At 39.5% G+C, this 20348-nt stretch overlaps 1 long non-coding RNA gene across 1 annotated transcript in view; it reads left to right on the forward strand.

Moving 5' to 3' along the window:
- Positions 1 to 20348, forward strand: part of LOC145517780 (uncharacterized) — a 75031-nt gene that overhangs the window by 39244 nt on the left and 15439 nt on the right. The window contains exon 2 of the long non-coding RNA XR_014062324.1: positions 6998 to 7185. This is a non-coding gene — a long non-coding RNA (uncharacterized LOC145517780). The remainder of the gene's footprint in view (positions 1 to 6997; positions 7186 to 20348) is intronic.

Here is a 20348-nt window from a genome sequence, read left to right on the forward strand (position 1 = left end):
AGAAGCTCAGAGGGTTAATGGGAGATGATGGAACTTCCTCTTCTCTTACAGGACCTTGGACTACCTCTGCTTATTCAGCTGGCCATACATGCCTTTCTGGAAATGTTATAGATTTTTACATTTAGGTCTTGCATAGGTCTTACTAGGACATTACTGAACAATTTACCTTTTGTTTCTATTGGAAATAGGAATTTTTCAATGAAATATTTATCTATCAGTCATTATCAGTGAATATAATATTATGTACATTTATATGGAAATCTTGAATCCATATACCTCAAGGAACTTTCTTATTAAATACAGGAGCCTATTTGTGGATATTTTATTTAGAACTTTTGTGTCTTTGTTTATATGTGAGATTTGCATACCATTTCCTCATCCTTTCTTTGCCCTAGTTTTGCCATCAGAATTATACTAAAATCATAAAATGAACTGGGAGGTATTATCTACTTTTCTAAACTTTGAAACCGTTTATACAATATTGGAGGTATCTTTTCTTCAAAGTTTGGTAGACTATACTCGTCAAAACTTCAAACCTAGTGGCATTTATTGGCAATATACCTTTGACTGCTCTTTTCAGGATGTGGGTATGTGGTGGGGAGAGTGTATTTTCTCATGTCAGGTGTATATCTTATTTTGATTAACTTTATTTTCATAGAAAATCATTTTTTCAATTATTTTTTAATTATGTTTAAAACAAAGCCATAAAAAGTATTCTTTTACAGTTTTAAAAGTCCATGTCCTGAGTTTTGATTCTTCTCAATCCTAATTTTGCTTGTGTTTGTTTCCACCCTTATTCTTAGCCAGATTTGTCAAAGATTTGTCTACTTTTTAAAGTAGTAAGTTTTTGTTTTATTCATAAATTCCATTACTTTTTCATCTTTTTATAACATTTTGCTCAGTTGCTTTTTTTTAACTTCTCAGGATTTACTTTATCTTTTTAACTGAGTACAAGCTTAGTTTATTTTCAGTCTTTCCTATAAAATTGTTTCTTTTTATTACCAATCCTTACTTAGTATTTCTGTTTTGAGTGGGGCAGATCCACTCCTTATTCAAAGTGATCACACATTGGAGTGAGTCTGAGGACTCTTGTCTCTTGGGCAAAAGGCTTTCTTCTTCTTGGGGTTGCTGAACTGAGAATATATATATACCAGGCCCTGCAGTTGACCATTATTCTGCAGTCATATGAGGAGAGTTTACCTGAGAATAAAAGCAACACTGAGGAAATGGGAAATTATGATATTTTTTGAGCACTTGGATCTAACCATACCTGAAGTCTACCCTGGACCCTTTAATTACATAAACCACTAGGTTTTTCTATTTGCATAAACCAGTTTAGTTGGCTTTCAGGCCTTTGTACATTGAGGAATCCTGCCCTATCTTCCAATAAGAGTACTGAATTCTGTATATTTTCCTTTGATGTTCAATCCTCAGTCATGTCCAACTCTTTGTGACCCCATGGACTGCAGCACACCAGGCTTCCCTGTCCTTCACCATCTCTTGGAGCTTGCTCCAACTCAAGTCCAATGAGCTGGTGATGCCATCCAACCATCTGTTGTCCCCTTCTTCTCCTGCCTTCAATCTTTCCCAGTATTAGGGTCTTTTTTAATGAGTCAGCTCTTTGCATCAGGTGGCCAAAGTATTGGAGCTTCAGCTCTAGAATCAGTCCTTCCAGTGAATATTCAGGATTGATTTCCTTAAATATTGACTGGTTTGATCTCCTTGCAGTCCAAGGAACTCTCAAGAGTCATCTCCAAGGCCACAGTTCAAAAACATCAATTCTTCAGTGCTCAGCTTTCTTTATGGTCCAACTCTCACATTCATACATGACTACTGGAAAAACCATAGCTTGCTTTGACTAGAAGGACCTTTGTCAGCAAAGTAATGTCTCTTCTTTTTAATATCCTGTCTAGGTTGATACTAGCTTTTCTTCCAAGAAACAAGCGTCTTTTAATTTCATGGCTGCAATCACCATCTGCAGCGAGCCCAAGAAAATAAAGTCTGTCACTGTTTCCACTGTTTCTCCATCTATTTGCCACGAAGTGATGGGACCAGATGCCACGATCTTTGTTTTTTGAATGCTGAGTTTTAGGCCAGATTTTTCACTCTCCTCTTTCACCTTCATCAAGAGGCTCTTTAGTTCCTCTTTGCTTTCTGCCATAAGGGTGGTATCATCTGCATATCTGAGGTTATTGGTATTTCTCCCTGCAATCTTGATTTCAGCTTGTGCTTCATCCAGCCTGGCATTTTGCATGATATACTCTGCATATAAGTTAACAAGCAGGGCGATGTACACCTTTCCCAATTTTGAGCCAGTCTGTTGTTCCATGTCTGGTTCTAATTGTTGCTTCTTGACCTGCATACAGGTTTCTCAGAAGGCAAGTAAGGTGATCTGGTATTCCTATCTCTTTAAGAATTTTCCAGTTTGCTGTGATTCACACAGTCAAAGGCTTTAGCATAGTCAATGAAGCAGAAGTAGATGTTTTTCTGGAACTCTCTTGCTTTTTCTATGATCCAATGGATGTTGTCAATTTGATCTCTGGTTCCTCTGCCTTTTCTAAATCCAGATTGAACATCTGGAAGTTCTCGGTTCACGTACTGTTGAAGTCTAGCTTGGAGAATTTTGAGCATTACCTTGCTAGCATGTGAAATGAGTGCAACTGTGCGGTAGTCTGAACATTCTTTGTCACTGCCTTTCTTTGGGATTGGAATGAAAATTGACCTTTTCCATGCCTGTGGCCACTGCTGGGTTTTCCAAATTTGCTGGCACATTGAATGCAGTAATTTAACAGCATCATCTTTTAGGATATGAAATGGCTCAGCTGTAATTCCATCACCTCCACTAGCTTGTTTGTAGTGAGGCTTCCTAAAGCCCACTTGCCTTTGCACTCCAAGATGTCTGGCTCTAGGTGAGTGGTCCCACCATCATGCCTATCTGGGTCATTAAGATTTTTTTTGTATAGTTCTTCTGTGCATTCTTGCCACCTCTTCTTAATATCTTCTGCTTCTGTTAGGTCCATACCATTTCTATCCTTTACTATGCCCATCTTTGTATGAAATGTTCTCTTGGTATCTCTAATTTTCTTGAAGAGATCTCTAGTCTTTCCCATTCTGTTGTTTTCCTCTATTTCTTTGCATTGATCACTGAGGAAGGCTTTCTTATCTCCCTTTGCTATTCTTTGGAACTCTGCATTCAGATGGATATATCTTTCCTTTTCTCCTTTGCCTTTCGCTTCTCTTCTTTTCTCAGCTATTTGTAAGGCCTCCTCAGACAACCATTTTGCCTTGTCACATTTCTGTTTCTTAAAGATGGTCTTGATCACAGCCTCCTGTACAATATTACGATCCTCTGAACCTCTGTCCATAGTTCTTCAGGTACTCTGTCTATCAGACCTAATCCCTTGAATCTGTCACTTCCATTGTATAATCAAAAGGGATTTGATATAGTCATACCTGAATGGCCTAGTGGTTTTCCCTACTTTCTTCAATTTAAGTCTGAATTTAGCAATAAGAAGATAATATGCTGCAGGTTTTGATATATTTTCCTTATTGTGGTTCCATTCTGAGTAACTAGCAATTTCTATTTAAATTTTTCCTTTCACTTGAAAAAGGATTTAGAAATTTTAAAATCCTATTGGATTGCTTTTAGATTGTTTTTTGTTTCTGTTTCTTTGATGTTTTGATTTTATTGCATTATAGTCAATGAGTGTGGTCTGTATAATGTTTGCTAGATTAGGAATTTCAGAATTTGTCAAGAGTTTCTTTGTGTTAATACATGGACAGTTTTAGGAATCTTCTATGTATGTTTAAAAGTATGTTATATATTTTATATATAGAAGTGTATAATTTGGGTGTCTTTGTAAATGTTTTTAAACCAGTCATATATGCATACTGAATTAAGTTTCTTATGTCATTTGAATCCCATAAGTTTCTTATGCAATTTTAGTGGGAAATATTTGAAAATCTCCCCTTAGCATTGTGAATTTAAATTTTCTTTGTACTTGTTCCAGGTCTTGCTTTATATAACTCAGGCAATTTATTGGCTACATTAGGATTTATGTTATAATTTCCTGGACAACTGTACCTCTTCAGAATATGAAATATACCATCTTTGTTTCTCTTGAAGCTTTTTTTTTTTTTGCTTTGAATTATATTTTGTCTAATATAATGTCACACTGCAGGGTTTTTTGTTACCATCTGCTTTATAAGTCTTTTTCAAAGATTTTTCCCCAAGATTTCTTTCTACGTCATGTTTGTATTTCTTGTAAGAGCATATAGTTGAATCACCTTGGTTTTGTTTTTTACCCATTCTGAGAGTAATTAGCAAGTGAATTATTTTATGGTAATTACTGATATAGATATATAGAGTAGAAATAAAATCTAACCATGTGGTATTATAGTTCTACTCAGGGAAATATTCCTGTAAAATTTTTAGATGATTTTCTTCCCTTTCTTCTTTCTATTCTCTTCCTAAAGATAGATGTTGTAATTTTAGAAATATTCTCTAAGTCTTTTAATTTCACTTTCCTATTTTTCATATTTTTGTTCTTTTGAACTATCTTCTCACCTTTTTAGTTCCATCCTCTACAGTGTTGCTTTTAAGCTTTGTCTTTCACTCTCAGTCTATCTATTGAAATGGTTCTTTCACTAGTGGTGATTTTAATTTTCAGTTTTCCTGATGATTGTTCATATAACCTGATTTTGTTTTACAGACATGTAATCTCTGTGGGGCTTGCCAGGTGGCGCTAGTGGTAAAAAACCCATCTGCCAATGCAGGAGACAGAGACACGGGTTCGAACCCTGTGTCAGGAAGATCCCTGGAGGAGGGCATGGCAACCTACTCCAGCATTCTCACCTGGAGAATCCCCACGGACAGGGGAGCCTGATGGGCTGTAGTTCATAGGGTCGCAAAGAGTCAGACACAGCTGAAGCGACTTAGCATACACACAATCTCTGTATTCCCTCTGAAGATATTATTCATAATAACATTTCCTTTAATGCCTACATCTCTTTCCTCCATCAACTCTTGTTTTCACTTATTTTGATTCTTTTGTTTATGAGTTTTGTTGTCTCTCTCAGCTTGTCTATTTACTTAGGGTGTTGGGTCACTCTGGTGTGGACTCTTATTTGTGTTTGAGACACTCTCTAACTTCCTTGTAAATACTATGCCTTTTGAACAAGGCTTGTTTCCAATGATGTAGGGGAGAGGTAGAGTGTATTCTCAAAGTACTGTGTTCATTAATAACTGGTCTTCTGGGCCTGGGCATCTCATGCTTCTCCAACTATAAGCTGCTTCCTGGGGCCAGAGTGCTCAAGTTCATGACTCCTACATTGGACTGAAGGAACCAGTCCCACCGGCCACACTGTAGTATCCCAACCTCTCATTCTATTGTTGCCTGAACCCTAAGGCTGTGACCACCCCAGAGTTGCACTCTTCAGGGACAATAGAACTCTTCTGTGTGTCCTTGGTCTACATTTATTTTATCCCAAGTTTATTATGACTAACAAAATTTTTAATGCTGATATTAATATTTAATACTCTGCTGGATCAGAATCCGTCACAACCTCCTACCTATTCCCAGAGTCATTCAATAGAATTGAGCCCTTTCATAAACTAAGTTTCAGAAAGTGTCAAATTTTTATTGTATTCAATAAAATATTTACACCTTGAATTTGCCTAAGGCTGTCTCCTTAAAAAAAGTTTCCAATTTAGAATGAGATATTTCTCAGAATTATACCGCACATTTCAATGTGTTCCACAGGGTTTATAATTAATAGTCAAAGCAGCACCTGCTCTAACTCTTAATTGCTTTCTTCCCCATGAAAACTCCAAGCTGGAGGTGGTGGTGAATTGATTTGTACCACATAATATGGCTGCAGACACAGCTTGGCAAGTACAATACAGAAAGCTGAACACAGTATTGAAATTTTTCCCAAGGAAAAGCTTAATTATAACTGCTTCAGGCATTCAAGTCAAGTACCTGCTAATGAATATGATGGTGATAGTACTGTTATTTACCACTTGAAGTCACACATATGTCTGGACATCCAAAGACATTGAAGAGGGGCATAAATTTATCTGATAACAATAGAGACACTCTAGAGTCCAGTAACTCAGTTTAGCATAAACTGTCTTTTACATTCAGCCCCATTGTCTCTTTCATTTAACTGTGTCCTTCACAGTAAAGGAGTCCTAGCTTGCGAGTCCACCTGTTCTAGTCACATCTGTCCTGTGGGTATGTACATTGTTCACCTTTCCTGGACCCTCGGCTTTCTTGTCCCACAAAAAGGCTGCAGAGTCAGGCAAGGCAAAGCACAGCTGCTACCAAAAGTGAAGCTAGCTAGCTCTAAAACTCCAAGAATAATTTACTTCAAAAAGTATACATGGAAATGCCACTTTTGTAAATTAAACTGGGTTCCTAAAATAATTTTTATTGTTCTTCCTGCTAAACAAGAAATACATGCTTATTTCAGAAAAATACTAAAAATTCAGAGAAAGGAAGAAAATTTCTTGCACTGTTTAATCAACTGCATTTTTAATGTCTTAGGGGAACATAAAAGTTTTAAAAAGCATAAAGATGAATTCTGTGTAATGTGGATGCTTGATTTGTTAGCTTGATTTTTCCTGTAATAAATTTATTCTGAAAAAGATTCAGGGGTATTTCCTGAATACAGTCATCCATCCATGCAGTCAGCATTTCTAGAGTTTCCTTGCTATGCCTTATCCCTACTGCTGTGAGTGTTACATCTAGAGGCAGTGTGCTCTTTCTGTGCATAACTGCAACTGTATGGTTTTTGCACAGAGGTGGTGGTGGGGGGATTGGTTGTTGGGTTTTGCTTTGTTATTTATTTATTTTTTTTAGCAAACTGTATCCAACAATACATTAAGAGGATCATACACCATGATCATTATGTCAAGGATGCAAGGATTTTTCAATATCCACAAATCAAGAAATGTGATACATCACATAACAAATTGTTGTTGTTTTTGTTTCAGCTTCGCACTGTGGGGCAGGAGGACCCCTGTCCTGTGCTTGACTCACCATCCACCTGGATGATGGAAGCTCTCATGGTTCAGTGCAGACCATGAGATACCAGTCCAGTACCAAACGGAGCTTTCCTGCCATCATGCTTTAAATCCATTCTCCAAAAGAAACATTTTACGAAGATGATTTACTTTCAGAGGTAACTTTATCACTTTTCCCCCTAGTCACTTGGGTGGGGTACATAGCTCCCCTGGAGGGGCAGAAAGCATCCCTTAGTAGAAAGGGTCACTCCGACCATGCAGCCCATTAAACCCTTAACAGCATGCTGAAAAACCTAAGAGTGCAGAGGCCATTTCCCATCTCACGTCTTAGTATAACTGTTGTTCGACAGTCCCTATCTGGAGCAGAACAAGGAGGCCCATTATTAGCATGCCCTGAAGGAACTAGCAACACAAAAGGAAGCCAGGCTTATTAATTCAGTCACAGTCTTGCAGATTCCCAATTCAGCTTCTTGTGCTAATGAAACATGTGTAGTACTTGACAGTCTCTGTTGAAATTTGCTGTCATATTTACAGTTTACCAGAGTTTTTTCTAGTGAAACTTCTAAAAAAGTGACAGGGATTTCCCAGCAGTCTAGTACTTTATTTCTCTGGGTTTATTTGAGATGTCAGTAAATGCAAGATATGAGGGGGAAGTGTGTGTTTTTACAAGAAACGTTTATTTGATGCTTCAACAATGTCTTGCATAAAAAGATGGTTATTCGTGAACTGTCATCCTATTATTCATAAGTATATCTTTCAATATATATTGATTAGCCCAAATGAATAATGCTCAAACACAAATTACCCTCACAACCTATGAAATATATTCACAGTATATATGTAGGCACATAAATCACACATATATGTGTGTTTTATGTAATTATTTTGGGTGTGCACATGGATACATTTTGGAAGCCATTTTATTTGCTTTGTGTTTATTCACAAAATATATACAGAGGAAAAGATGTTATCAGTGTTTATAAGTTCCAACAAATTTTAGACAACTTCAGCTCTAGAGTATTAACTTTCTGTTGGAAGTAACTTTATACAGCAATAGAAACTCTGTGGCCATTTGAATTTACCTAGACTGATTTTGCAAAGGCTTAATCTATCATTTATTAAGAGCCTACCCAACATTGTCCTAATGAAATAAGACACAATCTCTAGGTTTTGAGGATACTGTGCTTTTGGAGATGAACAGTATGTGTTACAAAAGGACAGAGTAGGGGCAATAAAATTGCTTTAGTTACTGACAAGAGATTGACACCAGGGCCATGCACAGTGGGGCCACAGAGGTGACAGAGGCTTAGTCTAAATGAAGGTGAAAAAGGGAGATTCTCTCTCATGCTGTGTCTGTGGGTGAATCTTTTGTGTGGTCTCACAAGGTGACATTATGATCCACAATTTAAGGGTAACACATTCATGGAACCTATTGAATGGTGACCCTAGGAGTAAAATGAGTGAACTGGGTTCCAGCTGCTGCCCTGAATCTCTTCTCATCATTGTGTCTCTTCCTAAAAGTCACTCTACACGTAGATATCACCAGATGGTCAATGCTGAAATCAGATTGATTATATTCTTTGCAGCCAAAGATGGAGAAGCTCTATATAGTCAACAAAAAACAAGGCCTGGAGCTGACTATGGCTCAGATCATGAGCTCCTTATTGCAAAATTATGACTTAAGTTGAAGGAAGTAGGGAAAACCACTAGGCCATTTAGGTATGACCTAAATCAAATCCCTTATGATTATACAGTGGAAGTGACAAACAGATTCAAGGGATTAGATCTGATAGACAGAGGGCCTGAAGAACAGTGGATAGAGGTTTGTAACACTATGCAGGAGGCAGTGACAAAAACTATCCCCAAGAAAAAGAAGTGCAACAAGGCAAAATGGTTGTCTGAGAAGGCCTTACAAATAGCTGAGAAAAGAAAAGAACTGAAAGACAAAGGAGAAAAGGAAAGATACACTCATCTGAATTCAGAGTTCCAAAGAATAGCAAGGAGAGAAAAGAAACCCTTCTTAAGTAAAGAATGCAAAGAAATAGAGGAAAACAGTAGAATCAAAAGACTAGACATCTTTTCAAGAAAATTAGAGATACCAAGGGAACATTTCATGCAAAGCTGGACACAATAAAGGACAGAAACAGTAAGGACCTAACAGAAGCAGAAGATATTAAGAAGAGGTGGCAAGAATACACAGAAGAACCATACAAAAAAGGTCTTAATGACTTGGATAACCATGATGGCATGATCACTCACCTAGAGCCAGACATCCTGGAGTGTGAACTCATTTGGGCCTTAAAACAAAGCTAGTGGAGGTGATGGAATTTCAGCTGAACTATTTCAAATCCTACATGATGATGCTGTTAAAGTGCAGCACTCAATATACCAGCAAATTTGGAAAATTCAGCAGTGGCCACAGGACTGGAAAAGATCAGTTTTCATTCCAATTCCAAAGAAGGGCAATGCCAAAGAATGTTCAAACTACTGCACAACTGCACTCATTTCACATGCTAGCAAGGTAATGCTCAAAATCCTTCAAGTTAGGCTTGAACAATACGTGAACTGAGAACTTCCAGAAATACAAAATGGATTTAGGAAAGGCAGAAGAACCAGAGATCAAATTGACAACATCCGTTGGATAATAGAAAAAGCAAGGAAATTCCTGGAAAACATCTACTTCTGCTTCATTGACTACCCTAAAGCCTTTGACTGTGTGGATCACAAAAAACTGTGAAAAATTCTTAAAGAGATAGGAATACCAGACCACCTTACCTGCCTCTTGAGAAACCTGTATGCAGGCCAAGAAGCAACATTTAGAACCGGACATGGAACAACAGACTGGTTCCAAATTGGGAAAGGAGTATGTCAAGGCTGTATGTTGTCACCCTGCTTATTTAACTTCTATGCAGAGTACATCATGAGAAATGCCAGGCTGGAAGAAGCACAAGGTGGAATCAAGATGGCGGGAGAAATATCAATAACCTCAGATATGCAGATGACATCACCCTTATGGCAGAAAGGGAAAAAGAACTAAAGAGCCTCTTGATGAAAGTGAAAGAGGAGAGTGAAAAAGTTGGCTTAAAGCTCAACATTCAGAAAACTAAGATCATGGCATCTGGTCCCATTACTTCATGGCAAATGGAAACAGTGGAAACAGTGTCAGACTTTATTTTCTTGGGCTCCAAAATCGCTGCAGATGGTGATTGCAGCCATGAAATTAAAAGATGCTTGTTCCTTGGAAGAAAAGCTATGACAAACCTAGACAGTGTATTAAAAAGCAGAGACATCACTTTGCCAACAAAGGTCGGTCTAGTCAAGACTATGGTTTTTCCAGTAGTCATGTATGGATGTGAGAGTTGGACCATAAAGAAGGCTGAGCACGGAAGAATTGAAGCTTTCAAACTGTGGTGCTGGAGAGGATTCTTGAGAGTCCTTTGGACAGCTAGGAAATCAGACCAGTCAATCCTAAAGGAAATCAGTCCTGAATATTCATTGGAAGGACTGATGCTGAAGTTGAAGCTCCAATAGTTTGGCCACCTCATGTGAAGAGCCGACTCATTGGAAAAGACCCTGATGCTGGGAAAGATTGAGGGCAAGAGGAGAGGGGGGTGACAGAGGATGAGATGGTTGGATGGCATCACTGACTCAATGGACATGAGTTTGTGCAAACTCCAGGAGACAGTGAAGGACAGGGAAGCCTGGTGTGCTGCTCTCCATGGGGTCACAAAGAGTCGGACACCATTGAGCAACTGAACAACAACTAAAAATAACCAGTTGTGACTGACTTGTGTTCACTTATCCTACATTAAAAATCACAAATAAAACTCACAGCACTTCTGGGACTTCCCTGGTGGTCCAGTGGTTAAGAGTCCATGCCCTCAATGCAGGGAGGGGGCCAGGGTTCGGTTCCTGATCTAGGAACTAGATCTCACGTGCCGCAGCTAAGAGTTCACCCAAGATCGAAGATCCCACATACTGCCACTAAGATCTGGTGCAGCCAAATAAATTAATTAATTTAAAAAAAAATTCACAGCACTTCTTACAGAGCTAAGCTCTGCCTTGTTATCATCCTCATATTTAAGTAGAAAGATTGATCTGTTTCCAGTTAAAAATTAGAGGTCATTTTCCATCCTTGTGTAGGTTTTAAGAAAAGTAATGGCAACGATTTCTGTCTGCTGATTAGATTTTCTCAGCAATTTGTGTTTTTCTCAGCAGTTTGTAGTTCATTAGGTTAGAGCTGGGGTTCTCAGCTGGGGGTGGTTTTGTCTCCAAAAAGATACTCAGTAGATCTGGAGACACTTCTGGTTGCCCTGGGCGAGGGGAGGTGCTACCTGCATGAGAGAGGTCAGGGGTGCAGAAAAATATCCTGTGGTGCACAGCCCAGCCCCCTCAGCAGAGAATTATCCAGTCCAGAATGTCAGTAGCGTCAAGGTGGAGGACTCCTGTGTTGGAGGACATGATTTTTATAAAACAACGACTACAAGAGAAAATTGGAATGATGGCCTGAGTAGAAGGGGTGAATATTTTTTCAGAAGTTCATCTCTTGGTTGAGAAAGCTTAAAGGCATGTTCACTTTAGACACTGCTAGCAAAACCTATGGATGGAGGCAGCAACAGCTCTCTGACCTGTCTGAAATGGAAGTCACTGAATTTCTGCTCTGTAGACAGCTCCCTCCCACTTCTAATCCATGTCATCTATACAGGCACACATCCTCCCTTCTCTCCCAACTCACTGCGTCTTCTACTCTTCATCGTCCATACTTTTCCCTTCCCAAGTTGCATATCAGTTCTCAAATGCTGTTTTATATCACCAAGAAATCCCACTCACAAGATATGCAACCCTAGAGTCCGCAACCTAATTTTAGACAGCTGAATACTTCTTTAAATTAAAAGAATTTTGATGGCAGGAGCTGATAACAGTTATGAACTTTTTTTTTTTTTCCTGGCATTCACAGAGAGACATGTATTTCAAAAGGCTGCCTCTTCTTTCCAGGATACCATTAGAGGAAAAATAAAGCAATTTACCCTTTGAAGTCTTTTTATTCTAAAAAAAGGCCGTGGGGGTGGGGGGGTGGGGGGGTGGGTAGTGAGGGTGAGAGATAGAAAGAAAAAGGGAACTTTCCTCAAAGGAAATATTCTAGACAGATGACTTGATTTAGAGCTCTTACATGCACTTAGCTTTTTAACAGTCTGAATAACTCAGCAAATCTGAAACAAAGAAGGTTTTTAAAAAGCATCCCATGGCTGGGACTGTGGGTAATGAAATTTGCTTTGAACAATATGAGCACTGTGTGTGAGTGTTTCGGATGATGACCAGAACATACACACAAAAATCTTTGTTCTGTTGGTGCGGTTCTAATTTTAGAACCAGATTAGACCTTGTGCTCTTGCCACTGTGGAATTTTGTTTCCCATGGAAATAGCCACTCCTTCCTTAGAAGTGGGCAGAAGACACTATTTCAAACAGTTAGGGATGTCTTGAGGTGGAAGTGGCAAGGTTGTGGCACGTGCCTGGCACAACTGCTGGTTCCCACTCCCCCTTCCTTTCCCACGGCCAACAAAGGAAAGGAGTAACCAGGGCCCCTTTCTGGTTGAGCCCAGACAAGGTCCCCGGATTCTCACAAAGCATTCCTTTCTGTTTTAGCCCCTGAAGGGGTCTCACTGTAGAGAAGATCTAGAGTAGGTCAGAGGTTTTAGTTTTCTCTTTTCACACAGCCTAACACAGTGCTGTTTATAAAATGCAACCAACAAAACCCACTACTTTCACTGGACTGAAAGTACCTATAACTTCTGAACGCTCAAGTAAATTAATGTCCCTCTAGCTAATACTCACATATCATTCAGTTCAGTTCAGTTCAGTTCAGTCACTCAGTCATGTTCGACTTTTTGCGACCCCATGAACCGCGCAGCATGCCACGCCTCCCTGTCCATCACCAACTCCTGGAGTCCACCCAAACCCATGTCCACTGAGTCGGTGATGCCATCCAACCATCTCATCCTCTGTCGTCCTCTTCTTCTCCTGCCCTCAATCTTTCCCAGCATCAGGATCTTTTCAAATGAGTCAGCTCTTCACATCAGGTGGCCAAAGTATTGGAGTTTCAGCTTCAACACCAGTCATTCCAATGAACACCCAGGATTGATCTCCTTTAGGATGGACTGGTTGGATCTTCTTGCAGTCCAAGGGACTCTCAAGAGTCTTCTCCAACACCACAGTTCAAAAGCATCAGTTCTTCTGAGCTCAGCTTTCTTTATAGTCCAACTCTCACATCCATACATGACCACTGGAAAAACCATAGCCTTGACTAGACGGACCTTTGTTGGCAAAGTAATGTCTCTGCTTTTTAATATACTATCTAGGTTGGTCATAACTTTCCTTCCAAGGAGTAAGCGTCTTTTAATTTCATGGCTGCAATCACCATTTGCAGTGATTTTTGAGCCCAGAAAAATAAAATCAGCCTCTGTTTCCACTGTTCCCCCATCTATTTGCCATGAAGTGATGGGACCAGATGCCATGATCTTAGTTTTCTGAATATAAATACTAACTTACATTACTATTAATAATGAAGGCCTCAGAAAAAGTACCTGGCACAAATAAGTGCTTGTTGAAAGTTAGGTATTATTGTTATTAATGTTACTGCTATTATTATTATTATTATTAGACCATCAAGTCCCCAAAGAATGTTGGTTTGTAAAAAGGAGGTTTTGCTAGTATCATTGTTGAAGATATGATTCATGATATAACTAGGCTCAGCTCCTTGATGTGACTAATTTTGAGGGTGATTTGGGCTAAGTTCTTGGTACTGGATTTTGTGATGGCAGACAGACCATTCTTAGGAGACAGGCTGTTTCCTTTCTGTTCAGAGAATACTTGACAAGTCCTTGCAAAACCTTTTCCTGTCTAATGTTCTCTTCTGATATATGGAGCTGTCCAAGCTCAGTTTCTATTTCATGAGCTTCTTCATAATGAGTAAAGAGCAGTAAATAAAAGCTGGGAGAGACCTAACTCGTACTTTGACTTCCACACCATACACTTCAATTTTTCTTTCCACTCATTTTAAAAGTCTTCTATGTTACCATTATGTAATTATTCCAAATGTTGGGAAGCCAACTGTGCTCATGACTCAAACAATTACATCTAAAATCTCTCCGGCATTTTCAAACACTTGCAAACCAAAGCTGAAGACTTCCCTGCAAGGTCACTCCTTTTGCACCCCTCTGAATGCCTCCTCCTTTCTCAATGCAATCACCCTGGCTCCTGCACACATGGCTGTGGATAAATCCATAGGAGCACAGATGTGTAAGAGAGGAGGTCTGCCTTGTAGGATGCTCATCTGGTTTATCTGTGACAACAGCTTCCACAATTGAGGCAAGTGTCTATGTGGGCCGCTGCACACAGATAGTGGATTGGGGGATGCTCAAAAGACTTATTTGGCTTATTAATGACTGAGGCGCTGCAATAGGAAAGCTTAAAACTGTTCAAACACAAATATTGTTGGTAATGTTAATGTGTGAAGCCACCCTAGTCACTCACATCAACGAGATGAGTTCCTCCAGTACTTTCCTGAGAGCACCTTTGAATGGGGAACATGGAGGTGAAGGATGAAGGCAGAGCTCAGCTAGGGCAAGGGGATGCTAGTTAGATGAGTATCTGCAGTAATAGTCCTAGAACCAGACCTGCTCACAGGGAGAAGGGTAAGAGATGCTGTTTCCATCTCAGAAATGGCTTAGAGTAATTTAGTGATGTTCTCAAGGCTATAAAATGCAGTCATAGCATGGCCCAAAGTTTTATAATCAAAATTCTGATATTCCTTATCCCACTGTACAGAAGAGGAAGAAAAGGCAGCGTTTGTTTTCATTAAATTTCAATTTTCACCCAGCTGTAGTAAAATTTAAATTCAAGTTTCATTTAGCTAGAATCAAGATTGCCAAAAGAAATATCAATAACCTCAGATACGCAGATGATTCCACTGTAATGGCAAAAAGTGGAGAGGAACTAAAGAGCCTCTTGATGAGAATGAAAAAGGATAGTGAAAAAGCTGGCTTAAAACTCAATATTCAAAAAACTAAGATTATGGCATCTGGTTCCATCAGTTCATGGCAAATAGATGGGGAAAAAATGGAAACAGTTACAGACTTTATTTTCTTGGGCTCCAAAATCAGTGGATGGTGACTGCAGCCATGAAATTAAAAGACACTTGCTCCTTGAAAGAAAAGCTATGGCAAACCTAGACATCATATTAAAAAGGAGAGATATCACTTTGCCGACAAAGGTCTGTATAGGCAAAGCTATGGTTTTTCCAGTAGTCAGGTACAGATGTGAGAGCTGGACCATAAAGAAGGCTGAGTGCTGAAGAATTGGTGCTTTTGAAAATTGTGCTGGAGAAGGCTCTTGAGAGTCCTTGGACTGCAAGGAGATCAAACCAGTCAATCCTAAAGGAAATCAATCCTGAATATTCATTGGAAGGACTGATGCTGAAGCTGAAGCTCCAATATTTTGGCCACCTGATGCGAAGAGCTGACTCATTGGAAAAGACTGATGTTGGGAAAGATTGAAGGCAGGAGGAGAAGGGGATGACAAAGGATGAGATGGTTGGATGGTATCACTGACTCGAAGGACCTGAGTTTGAACAAACTCCGGGAGATTGTGAAGGACAGGGAAGCCTGGCATGCTGCAGTCCATGGGGTCACAAAGAGTCAGACACGACTTAGCGACTGAACAATTACCCATTCCCCTGCCTCTGAAAATAATAATAGCTAATACATATAAGGCTGTATATTGTCACCCTGATTATTTAACTTATATGCAGAATACATCATGAGAAACGCTGGGCTGGATGAAGCACAAGCTGGAATCAAGACTGCCAGGACAAATATCAATAACCTCAGCTACGCAGATGATACCACCCTCATGACAGAAAGTGAAGAAGAACTAAAGAGCCTCTTGATGAAAGTGAAAGAGGAGAGTGAAAAAGTTGGCTTAAAGCTCAACATTCAGAAAACTAAGATCATGGCATCTGGTCCCATCACTTCATGGGAAATAGATGGGGAAACAGTGACAGAATTTATTTTCTTGGGCTCAAAAATCACTGCAGATGGTGACTGCAGCCATGAAATTAAAAGACACTTACTCCTTGGAAGAAAAGTTATGACCAACCTAGACAGCATATTAAAAAGAAGAGACATTACTTTGCCAGCAAAGGTCTGTCTAGTCAAGGCTATGGTTTTCCCAGTAGTCATGTATGGATGTGAGAGTTGGACTATAAAGAAAGCTGAGTGCCAAAGAATTGATGCTTTTGACCTATGGTTTTGGAGAAGACTGCTGAGAGTCCCTTGGACTGCAAGGAGATCCAACCAGTCCATCCTAAAGGAAATCAATCCTGAATTTTCATTGGAAGGACTGATGCTGAAGCGGAAACTCCAATACTTTGGCCACCTGATGCGAAGAACGGACTCATTTGAAAAGACCCTGATGTTGGGAAAGATTGAAGACAGGAGGAGAAGAGGACAACAGTGGATGAGATGATTGGATGGCACACTCAATGGACATGAGTTTAAGTAAACTCCGGGAGTTGGTGATGGACAGGGAGGCTTGGCGTGCTGTGGTCCATGGGGTCGCAAACAGTCAGACACAACTGAGTGACTGAACTGAACTGAACACGTATAAGCACTCACCATGGCTTAAGGATTGTCCTAGATGCATAGCATATATTAACATATTTAATCCTCATAGTTCCCCTATGGGGTAGGCACTATTAACTATCTCCATTTTACAGATAAGGAAACAGAGGCTCACACTGTAAGTAACTTGCTTAGGTTTTACAATTAATAAGTGACAAAGCCAGGTTTGAATTTGAACAGTTCAGTTCAGTTCATTTCAGTCACTCAGTCATGTCCGACTCTTTGCGACCCCATGAATCGCAGCACGGAGTCCACCCAAACCCATGTCCGTCGAGTCGGTGATGCCATCCAACCATCTCATCCTCTGTCGTCCCCTTCTCCTCCTGCCCCCAATCCTACCCAGTATTAGGGTCTTTTCCAATGAGTCAACTCTTCGCATGAGGTGGCTGAAATATTGGAGTTTCAGCTTCAATATCAGTCATTCCAATGAACACCCAGGATTGATCTCCTTTAGGATGGATTGATTGGATCTCCTTGCAGTCCAAGGGACTCTCAAGAGTCTTCTCCAACACCACAGTTCAAAAGCATCAATTCTGCGGCACTCTGAACAGTTTAGTTCAAATCCATGTTTTAACTTCTTCAGTAGTATATCTCTTTGTATAATAAATAAGTAAAACAATTTTGGAGAAAGTAGATTTCTAGTGTATTGGTGAAATAATTAGGTGTCTGAGATTGTTTGAAGATAGTCACAAGGCTGAGGACAAGAGTGAGTGGGGATATGAAACAAGACTGGATGTAGATTGATGACTTAAGATTGGGTGACATGTGTATAGGACTTTGTTTTACTGGTTTCTCTACTTTTAAAAAAAGTTCTGCTTTAATGAGTTACAATGGACATACAAAATTGTAAAATATGTATACATTGTGAAAGATTCCCCCATTTACTTCATTAACACATCTATCACCTCACATATTTATTTTTGCGTGTGTGTATTGGTGGGAGGGTGGAAATTAAAGTTCTAGTCTCTTGGTAAATTTAATTATGTAATACAGTGTTATCAACAATAGTCACCATGTTTTATGTTAAAGCCTCGGAACTTATTTATTTTATAACTGAAAGTTTGTTCCTATTTACCTACCTCCCCCTGTTTCCCTCACCCACCAGCCACTTTTCTATTTTGTTTCTATGAATTTGACTTTAAAAAAAAAGATTCTACGTGAAGTGAGATCATTTTTGCTTTTCTCTGTTTAGCTTATTTCACTTAGCATAATGCCTTCAAGGTCCATCTATGTTTTTGCAAATGGCAGTATTTCCTTCTTCCAAATAGCCAAATAATATTCCATTGTACATACCTGCCACATCTTTATCAATTCATCTGTTGATGGACACGGGTTGTTTCTGTATCTTGCCTGTTGTGAATAATGTGGCAATGAATATGAGTGAAGATATGTTTTCAATATTCTGATTTTATTTCTTTTGAATAAATATTCAGTAATAAGATTGCTGGATTATATGGTAGTTCCGCTTTTAATTTTCTGAGGAAACTTCATGCTGTTTTCCATAGTGACTCGTGAGTTTACATTTGCACAAGACAATGTACTTTATTGTCTCAGAACATTTGCTTTTAGTAACCACTTCCTATAACTTATTCTCCTATCTTCCATGGCCAGTTGGTTCTATTCTTCATCTGGTAGTCCATGGCAATGAGAAAAGGACCCGTGATCCCTCACTCAGCCATTCTGTAAATATTTATTGAGGAACTATTAGGGATGGTGAAGAACTAAGAGAAAGTCTCTTTTCTGTCATGGAATTTATATTTGCAAAACAGAGTTCAAAGAAATAAGCAAAAAAAGGAACAGATGATACACATTATGCTTGAGAATTTTTGTAAAGGTAGCCTTATAAAGAATAACAGATGGGTTATCCATCAATACAATTAGATGGTCAGGAAAGATATCCCAGAGGAGGTAACATTAAAGCTGAGGTCTAAAATTGAAGGGCAGCCCACCATCAAAAGTTAGCAGGAAGAACATTCCAGGCAGAAAGACCAAGCAGTACAAAGGCCCTAAGGCAGAACAAGCATGATGGTGTCTGAAAACCAGAAAGATGGCTGTTATGATGAGGTTGGGGGGCAAAGGAGATGGAGGCTCAAGATGAAAGCAGAACAAGAGAAACAGAGGCAGAGGACCATTTAAGGCAGACTTAGAAATCCTGGTTAGGATGCTTGACTTGTATTCCAAGCGTGTGAGAAAAATATTAGAAGAATTCACTGCAGAGAAGCGGCATGACTTGGCTGAAGATGTGAAACAGCATTCTGTTGCCATGAGAGAGTGATCATGGGGCAGGAGTGAATGCAGGCAGACCCATCTGGGAGCTCTTGCTTCAATCCTGATGAGAGAGGGTCAGGACTGCAGTAATGAGATGGTGAGAAGGGATCAGACCCAGGATATTTGGGGAGTGGAGCCGACAAGTTTTGCTGGTGGCCTGGATGGAGGTTGGGGGCTGGTGAGGAAAGAGGAACAATTTTTAGATTTGGAATTTAAACATTTGGGTGTGTGGAGATGCTGTTTTCAAATGGGAAGACTGAAGGGAAACCAGACTTTTTTGGCATTTGAGTGGGTTGAGAGAGTGGGCGTGGAAGTCATCCGTGTGCTCTAAGTGGTTAATACCAAGGAACTAACCACAATTTTGTCATCAAACGTGGGTAGTAGCTTCTTTCGTTGACATTATATTAAGATGCATAAAGAAAACAATCACTTTTCTTTTTTTTAAAATTTATTTATTTATTTTAATTGGAGGCTAATTACTTTACAATATTGTAGTGGTTTTTGCCATACATTGACATGAATCAGCCATGGGTGTACATGTGTTCCCCATCCTGAACCCCCCCTCCCCCCCCCCCTCCCTATCCTATCCCTCAGGGTCATCCCAGTGGACCAGCCCTGAGCACCCTGTCTCATGCACTGAACCTGGACTGGTGATCTATTTCACATATGTAATACACATGTTTCAATGCTATTCTTTCAAATCATCCCACCCTTGTCTTCTCCCACAGAGTCCAAAAGACTGTTCTTTACATCTGTGTCTTTTTTGGTGTCTCACATATAGGGTCATCGTTACCATCTTTCTAAATTCCATATATATGCGTTAATATACTGTATTGGTGTTTTTCTTTCTGACTTACTTCACTCTGTATAATAGGCTCCAGTTTCATCCACCTCATTAGAACTGATTCAAATGCATTCTTTTTAACAGCTGAGTAATATTCCATTGTGTATATGTACCACAGCTTTCTTATCCATTAGTCTGCCTATGGGCATCTAGGTAGCTTCCATGTCTAAGCTATTGTAAACAGTGCTGCAATGAACATTGGGGTACACGTGTCTCTTTCAATTCTGGTTTCCTCAGTGGAAAACAATCACTTTTCCAATAGCCTTTTTGAACATGACCAAGACTAAAATTGCTTCTTAACTAAGTTAGTAGAATCAGACATTTGGTTGGGTTTTCTTTCCTTTGTACAGCCTACATTCAACAAAGACCTAAATGAATGTCTTTTCAGGATAGCAATGATGATAACTCACATGAGGCAAGCTGACTTTTATCCTCCAGACCACATCAGAATAATTGTAAAATTACCGGTTCAATGGCTGTCTCCATCATCAGAATGTACACTCCTCAGAGTCAGGGACTTGCTTGGCACA

This window comes from Giraffa tippelskirchi, chromosome 8, assembly GCF_054371585.1.
Source record: "Giraffa tippelskirchi isolate mGirTip1 chromosome 8, T2T-mGirTip1v1.2.pri, whole genome shotgun sequence".
Lineage (NCBI taxonomy): Eukaryota > Metazoa > Chordata > Mammalia > Artiodactyla > Giraffidae > Giraffa > Giraffa tippelskirchi.